Source organism: Arabidopsis lyrata, assembly GCF_000004255.2.
Source record: "Arabidopsis lyrata subsp. lyrata unplaced genomic scaffold ARALYscaffold_8, whole genome shotgun sequence".
Lineage (NCBI taxonomy): Eukaryota > Viridiplantae > Streptophyta > Magnoliopsida > Brassicales > Brassicaceae > Arabidopsis > Arabidopsis lyrata.
In genome coordinates this window covers 6,609,459-6,618,791 of record NW_003302548.1, presented here as the reverse complement: position 1 = coordinate 6,618,791, position 9,333 = coordinate 6,609,459, and positions in this window count along the sequence as shown.

Here is a 9,333-nt window from a genome sequence, read left to right as displayed (position 1 = left end):
TTCCAGGGGCCGTTGGTATTTGCGATAGTGCCCAAGTTTGTAGGGCTGGGGGGCATTCAAAAATTGTATGGTTAATTGTTTCTTCAGGTGCCCCACATCTACCACAACCCATTTCGCACTTGATACCCCTTTTCCTTAAATTTGAATTTACCAGCACACATCCACTAAGCACTTGCCAAATGAAGTGTCTCAACTTCGGTGGACATTGAAGTTTCCGTGAATTAGCCTGTAACGGCCGTATATCCGGTCCAAAATAACGAGTTTGATTTTCACCTTGTTTCATCATTTGTTCTGTGTAATATCCAGACTTAACCGTATATTTTCCGGTTTTTGTAAACTGCCACCCCATGACATCCGGACTGTTTTGTAAGCCCAAAAGCAGGGCAAATACCATAGGAATGTCCTTAGGATCTATAAGAGTCCTAATTAATTCCATATCCGATGAATTTGTTTGACTATTAATCAAACACTTCACAAGAAGAGATGGGTCATGATTATGACCGTTGCTTAAAGCTGGCCTCAGGGATTGAGCAGGTATCCAGGGATCATTCCATACTGAAATTGACTCACCTGAACCTACTCTTTTAATAAGCCCTTTGTTAACCAGAGGTCGAGCAGATACTATACTTCGCCATCCATAAGACGGTGAGTATGATCTAATTGGGTCCATGGGATTTGAGTTCCGATAATATCTTCCTTTGAATACCTTTGCGAACAAGGAATCAGGGACTGTAATCAACCGCCATAGTTGCTTTGCTAACAAAGCTGTGTTAAAGTCATCTACATTCCGGAAACCAATTCCACCATCCGATTTGCTACGACAAAGCTTATCCCAGGCCTTCCAATGTAGACCCCTCGTTTCTCCATTTGAACTCCACCAAAATTTTGCTACTGCACTAGTGAGTTTTGATGTCACCGACTTAGGTAATCTAAAACAAGACATTACATAAGTCGGCAGTGCAGCAGCAACCGATTTAATCATCACCTCTTTACCTCCCTTTGATAAAAATTTTGCAGACCAACCGTTTATTCTATCATTCAAACGTTCTCTAACAAATGAGAATATTTTTGTCTTTGATCCTCCTAAGCTTTCTGGTAGACCCAAATATTTTCACATGCCCCCTATACTAGTAATACCGTAAATTGCCATTAGTTCGTCTGTGATAGAATTGACTACCTTATGACCGAATTGAATTGATGATTTCGAGAAATTTATTCGTTGGCCAGAAGCCTCCTCATACCTCTTCAATATATCTAAAACAACGTGACATTGTTCTTTGGTTGCTTTACAAAAAAATAAACTATCATCCGCGAACAGTAAATGAGATATCGAGGGGCTTGCTTGCGCAACTTTCATCCCCGTTAGAATCTTATCATTTTCTGCTTTCCGAATATTTGCAATTAACACCTCTGTACATAAAATAAATAAATATGGTGATAGCGGATCCCCCTGCCTTAAACCTCTTTTAGGAACTATCAATCCCCGAGGCTGACCATTAATTAAAACTCTGTACCGAACTGATGCAATACTCCACATTATCCAAGATACCCATTTATCACAGAAGCCCATCTTCTGAAGTAAGCTTTCTATGAAAGACCATTCTACTCGGTCATAAGCTTTACTCATGTCTGTTTTAATAGCCATGTATTTTCCTTTGCAAGAAGGGTTAGTCCTTAGTGCATGAAACAGTTCTTCTGGAACGTTTTCATATGTCTTCTGGACATTTTTATTTCATATATTTTATTTTGTATAGTTCTTCAGGAACTTTCAATAAATATCTTCAGGATATGTAATTATAAAATAATGATCTGAGGAGGCAGAGCCTACCATATGATCATGATCCGTTTCAGGAGGTGATATGTCTATAATTTGCATGTTTTATACATCCATTTATCACCATTTTGAGTCTAGTTTCGTTCATCTTTCATAGCATTCATCATCATTTCGCATAATTTGCATGTTTAAGTGTGTCTAGCATTAGTCTTGCATGCATTTTGCATTCTGGAGTTGTTTCAGGTGTTTCGGAGCTATTGGTGTTCAGAAAGAGGAAAAACAGAGCTAAAAATCACATTTGGACCCTTATACTCGATCACCAGTAGCAGAGAGGGAAGCAGTCAGCTCAGCAGACCACCATGATCCTTATACTCGATCACAGGGCAGTCCATCCTGCCAGTTCACAGTTCTACTCGATCACAGAGGAAGAGGAGCAGTCCATCCTAACAGTCTACCCACATACTCGATCGCAGGGTTGAAGAAGCAGTCCAGATCAGTCCATCAACCAACCTACTCGATCACAAGAGAGAAGAAGCAGTCCAGATCCTGCCACCAACCATTCTACTCGATCACCACCTCGACCCTCTGATCAATCCGCACTCAACCAGACAACCTGAGCAAAGGAAAGAGAAGAGGAGAGAAGGAACCACTTGATCGCGGGTTTCGATTCACGCTCGACCATGAAGCCCACTTTGAGCCCATATACTCGACCACAACGTTCCATGGGCCTGTTAAGCGGACTCGAAGCCCACTTACTTATCCTTGTCATTTTTGCTATAAATAAGTCTCTAAGGGTTTCCCCTGAGACATCGACTTTTACATTCTCTTTTCAACTACGTTTTAGACTCGCAACATAGTTTCGTTCAGTAGCCGCTTTTGCTTCTGAAACTCTGTATTTTCGTTCTTATAAGTTATTGAGATTTCGCTTTTGTTTCCTTGTTCATTTCTGTTTTATTTCCTTTAATTTTAGAAGTTATGCAATCGTCAATCGTTTCTGTGTCTTTGAGCATGTTGTCTGAGTAGTGACTAGGATTTCTGAGGATGGGATAGAGTAGATGTGAGACCTTTAGTCGATTCTGATGGTTAAGTGTAGTTTTATTGAATCCCTTCTGGATTAGTTGTGTTTACTGCTTATTCCTTTCTGATCAACTGAAATTCGATCAAAAGCATTCCCGCACCCAAAAGGTGTTCGATGGAATGCTTGATCTACTAATTCCAGTGATAATCGTCTCTATCCCAATGGATTGGCCATTTAGAGCGGTTATTGACTTTAACAGTCGGTTCTTATTGCCTGCATAGTTAGATTCCGTTAATGGGAATTAGTCTGGGCTAGCTTTGCTTGATGATTTGTTGCACGGGAGTGAATAAATCTGTTGTTGAACCTGTTGTCTAGGGATAGCTTCATTGAGAATTGTTAACCATCGAAATTGATTATGGAGTCCACACTATTCGATTACCCCATCCTTAGGAGTTTCTTATCCAATTGATTTATCTGTTTGCTTACCTGCTTCATTCACCTTCTCTGTTACTTGCTATTGAATTTGATAATTGTCTGTTTTTGGACCAGTTTACTCGATCACAGCCTCCCTTCTGGCAGTAAGCCTTGTGATCGAGTATAGCAGTCCATTTCTGCAAATTTACTGTTTTCTGCATCAATCACTAGAACTGTTAGAAAAACAACCAATTCATGCTTGGCTTGACTTAGTGCTTTCTGATCATATCTCATTTGTTTGCATCACACCTAAAGTGGATTGACACCTAAAATATTATAACGACAGGATAGTGTTTTAGGATTAATTGATCTTAAAATCCTATTATCAATTTGGCAACGTTAAGATCAAGTTCGTTTTTTTTTACAAGGTTACTAACTCTGTGTCTTTCTCTTTGTTTGTGTGTTTCAGGTACTATCTCTGATTACTCTGCTCAAACTGGGCTGATACCTGTTGTATGCAAACTCGATCTAAAAGGACATCAGAACCTGCTTTTCAACGAGAACATCGACCGTATTGCTCGTGAGTTAAGAGAGCAATTAAACACAGACACTATGGCTGACGACCATAACCCAGAACTGCCAAACAACATTGGTGCAGGCGATGCTCCACGTAATGACAATCAGCGCAATGGCATTGTGCCTCCACCAGTGCAGAACAACAACTTCGAGATCAAGAGTGGTCTCATTGCCATGGTTCAGGGCAACAAATTTCACGGCCTCCCAATGGAGGATCCACTCGATCATCTGGACGAGTTTGATAGGCTCTGCAGCCTAACTAAGATCAATGGAGTCAGTGAGGATGGCTTCAAGTTGCGTTTGTTTCCATTTTCTCTTGGAGACAAAGCCCACCAGTGGGAAAAATCACTTCCTCAAGGCTCCATCACCTCCTGGAATGACTGCAAGAAAGCCTTCCTGACTAAATTCTTCTCCAACTCCAGGACTGCAAGACTCCGGAATGAGATTTCTGGCTTCACTCAGAAGAATGCTGAGACTTTCTGTGAAGCATGGGAGCGTTTCAGAGGATATCAGAATCAATGTCCTCACCACAGTTTCTCCAAAGCCTCACTCTTGAGCACTCTCTACAGAGGAGTTCTCCCTAAGATCCGGATGCTCCTGGATACAGCATCCAACGGGAATTTCCTGAACAAGGAAGTTGAAGAAGGATGGGAGCTGGTGGAGAATTTAGCTCAGTCTGATGGAAACTACAATGAAGATTATGACAGAACCATCAGAGGAAGTTCAGACTTAGAGGAGAAGCACCGCAAGGACATGAAGGCCATGAATGACAAGCTGGACAAGCTACTCCTTGTGCAACAGAAGCAAGTCCATTTTCTTTGTGAAGATGAGACGTTCCAAGTCCAGGATGGGGAGACTCTTAGTCAGAAGAAGTAAACTATGTGCAAAACCAAGGCGGCTACAACAAGGGCTACAACAACTATAAGCAGAACAATCCCAATCTGTCTTACAGGAGTACCAATGTTGCAAACCCGCAAGATCAAGTCTACCCTTAACAACAGCAGACCCAACCCAAACCATTCGTCCCATACAACCAAGGTCAAGGATTTGTTCCTAAGCAACAGTTTCAGGGAGGTTATCAAACACAGCATCCACCACCAGGGTTTGTACCACAGCAACAACAAACCTCTAGCACTCCTGACTCAGACCTGAAGCAAATGCTCCAACAGCTTCTTCAAGGACAAGCATCAGGTTCAATGGAGATCGCAAAGAAGCTGGCCGACATGAACAACAAGATAGACTGCAGTTATAACGATCTCAACATCAAGGTAGAGGCACTGACCTCAAAGGTCAGATACATGGAAGGCCAAACTGCATCAACCTCTGCTCCCAAGGTTACAGGACTTTCGGGAAAATCAATCCAGAATCCACAGGAGTATGCTCATGCTACCACGCTCAGAAGCGGTAAAGCATTACCCCCGAGAGAAGGTCCAAAACAAAACACTGAGGACAGTGTGGTACAAGATGGGGAGGATTTCTGTCAGAATGAAGATTCAGCTGAAAAGGTAACAAAGGAGCCCATACTCGATCCACCTACTCGACCACCAGTGCCTATACTCGATCCATCCACTCGATCACCAACTCCTGCAGCATCTGAATCTGTTGAAAAACCAGCTTCTACCAAAACCAAGGAAAATGTCTTCGTTCCCCCACCCTACAAGCCTCCACTCCCATTTCCTGGTCGGTTTAAGAAGGTTCTGATACAGAAGTACAAGACTCTCCTGGAAAAACAACTCAAAGATCTTGAAGTCACTATGCCTCTTGTTGACTGTCTCGTGCTAATACCAGACTCCCATAAATACGTGAAGGATATGATTACTGAGAGAATCAGAGAAGTCCAAGGAATGGTGGTATTAAGTCACGAGTGTAGTGCAATCATCCAGAAGAAGATCATACCCAAGAAATTGGGAGATCCTGGTTCTTTTACTCTACCTTGCACTCTAGGTCCTTTAGCCTTCAGCAAATGCCTCTGTGATCTAGGTGCATCTGTGAGTCTCATGCCTCTCTCTGTGGCAAAGAGACTTGGTTTCAGCAAGTACAAATCCTGCAACATATCCTTGATTCTGGCTGACAGGTCCATCAGAATTCCTCATGGTCTGCTAGAAGACTTACCAGTTATGATAGGCAGAGTCGAAGTACCGACATACTTCGTGGTTTTGGAGATGGATGAAGAGCCCAAGGACCCCCTAATATTTGGAAGGCCGTTTTTAGCTACAGCTGGAGCTATAATTGACGTCAAGAAGGGGAAAATCGATCATAACCTTGGAAAAGATCTCAAAATGACCTTTAATATCACCAACACCATGAAGAAGCCTACAATTGAAGGAAAGGTTTTCTGGATTGAAGAGATGGATATGTTAACTGACGAATTACTAGAAGAACTAGCAGAAGAAGACCATCTACAGAGTGCTCTGACAAGGGATAACAAGGAAGGAGACTTACACATAGAAACTTTGGGGTAACAGAAGCTGTTAGACATGTATAAAGAAGCTGAGAATCCAGAGGAGTATGAAGATTTGGTTGGAAAGGTAAAGAAGGAGGATATACTCGATCACGTCACTCGTCAGACAGTCCATCCAGTCTACTCGACCAAAATACTCGATCACGTCCTTCCCTCTGATGGCTCTGTCACAGCATCTGATGACTGGTCTGAACTCAAGGCACCCAAGGTGGACCTGAAACTGCTGCCAAAAGGGCTAAGGTACGCTTTCCTCGGACAGAATTCTACTTACCCTGTAATTGTCAGTGATGAGCTGAACACTGATCAAGTCAATCTGCTGTTAACTGAATTGAAAAAATATAGGAGAGCTATAGGATATTCACTAGATGATATCAAGGGGATATCGCCCAATCTATGTACCCATAGAATTCATTTAGAAAACGAGTCTTACTCTAGCATTGAACCTTAGAGAAGATTAAATCCAAACCTGAAAGAAGTGGTAAAAAAGGAGATACTTAAACTATTAGACGCGGGTATAATCTACCCTATATCTGATAGCACTTGGGTATCTCCAGTCCATTGTGTTCCCAAAAAGGGAGGTATGACAGTCATTAAAAATTCTAAAGACGAACTGATACCCACTAGGACCATAACAGGACATAGGATGTGTATCGACTATAGGAAGCTTAATGCAGCCTCTAGGAAAGACCATTTCCCACTACCTTTTATTGACCAAATGCTAGAGAGATTAGCAAACCACCCTTACTATTGTTTTCTAGATGGTTACAGCGGATTATTTCAAATCCCTATCCACCCAAACGATCAAGAGAAAACCACCTTCACATGTCCTTACGGGACCTTTGCTTACAAGCGAATGCCTTTTGGGCTTCGCAACGCACCTGCTACTTTTCAGCGGTGTATGACTTCTATTTTCTCCGATTTGATAGAGGAGACGGTTGAGGTGTTCATGGATGATTTTTCCGTGTATGGCTCTTCCTTCTCCTCCTGTTTGTTAAATTTGTGCAGGGTGCTCAAAAGATGCGAGGAGACAAACCTAGTGCTGAACTGGGAGAAATGCCACTTCATGGTCAGAGAAGGTATCGTTTTGGGACACAAGATTTCAGAGAGAGGAATAGAGGTTGATAAGGCTAAGGTTGATGTGATGATGCAGTTGCAGCCACCAAAAACTGTCAAAGACATCAGAAGTTTTCTTGGGCATGCAGGGTTTTACAGAAGATTCATCAAGGATTTCTCCAAGTTGGCCAGACCGCTCACCAGATTGTTGTGCAAGGAAACAAAGTTCACATTTGATGAAGAATGTCTGACGGCCTTTAATTTGATCAATGAAGCTTTGGTTACTGCTCCAATAGTCCAAGCTCCGAACTGGGACTACCCGTTTGAAATCATGTATGATGCTTCAGACTATGCAGTAGGAGCAGTTTTGGGCCAGAAGATTGACAAGAAGCTGCATGTGGTCTACTACGCAAGTAGGACGATGGATGATGCACAAGTAAGGTATGCCACTACTGAGAAGGAACTGTTGGCTATGGTATTCGCATTCGAGAAATTCAGGAGCTACCTGGTAGGATCTAAGGTAACGGTCTACACTGATCATGCTGCCCTGAGACATATCTATGCAAAGAAGGATACCAAGCCTAGGCTGCTGAGATGGATCTTACTACTTCAAGAGTTTGACATGGAGATAGTAGATAAGAAGGGGATTGAGAACGGTGTAGCAGATCATCTGTCTAGAATGAGAATTGAAGACGAGGTCCCTATCGATGACTCTATGCCAGAAGAACAGCTAATGGCATTCAGACAGCTGAACGAAAGCTCTCAAACCCTAAAATCACTCGTTCACGTATGTGCAATGGAAGATAAGCTTCCGTGGTATGCTGATTACGTCAATTACTTGGTGAGTGGTGAAGAACCTCCGAATCTATCAAGTTATGAAGAGAAAAAGTTCTTCAAAGACATTAACCATTTCTACTGGGATGAGCCTTATCTCTACACTCTCTGCAAGGATAAGATCTACAGGCGATGCGTCTCAGAAGATGAAGCTGAAGGCATCCTGCTGCATTGTCATGGCTCTGCCTATGGTGGCCACTTTGCAACATTCAAGACAGTATCAAAAATCCTTCAAGCAGGTTTTTCGTGGCCAACAATGTTCAAGGATGCCCAACAGTTCATTTCAAGATGTGACTCATGCCAGAGGAAGGGAAACATCAGCAGGAGAAATGAAATGCCACAAAATCCTATATTAGAAGTAGAAATCTTTGATGTCTGGGGAATCGACTTTATGGGACCATTCCCTTCTTCCTATGGGAACAAATACATTTTAGTGGCAGTAGACTACGTGTCCAAGTGGGTTGAGGCCATTGCAAGTCCCACAAATGATTCAAGGGTGGTTCTGAAGATGTTTAGAACCATAATCTTCCCAAGATTTGGTATACCAAGGGTTGTCATCAGTGATGGAGGTACGCACTTCATCAACAAAGTCTTTGAGAACTTACTGAAAAAGCACGGAGTGAAGCATAAGGTAGCCACTCCTTATCATCCATAGACAAGCGGGCAGGTAGAAATCTCCAACAGGGAGATAAAAGCAATTTTAGAGAAGACTGTTGGGATTACAAGGAAAGATTGGTCTGCAAAGCTCGATGACGCGCTATGGGCTTATAGAACAGCTTTCAAGACCCCTATCGGCACAACTCCTTTCAACCTTCTCTATGGAAAATCCTGTCACCTACCTGTTGAGCTCGAGTATAAAGCTATGTGGGCAGTTAAACTCCTGAACTTTGATATTAAGACCGCTGAGGAGAAGCGGTTGATCCAACTGAATGATCTCAATGAGATTCGCTTAGAAGCTTATGAGAGCTCCAGAATCTACAAGGAGAGAACTAAGTCTTTCCATGACAAGAAGATAATCTCAAGGGATTTTAAGGTTGGTGATCAGGTGTTCCTGTTCAACTCCCGCCTGAGACTCTTTCCAGGCAAGCTCAAATCTAGATGGTCTGGTCCTGTCCATGTCACTGCAGTCGACCCTACGGTGCTATCACTCTAGCTGGAAAGGATGGAGATTTTACAGTCAATGGCCAGAAGCTTAAGAGATAC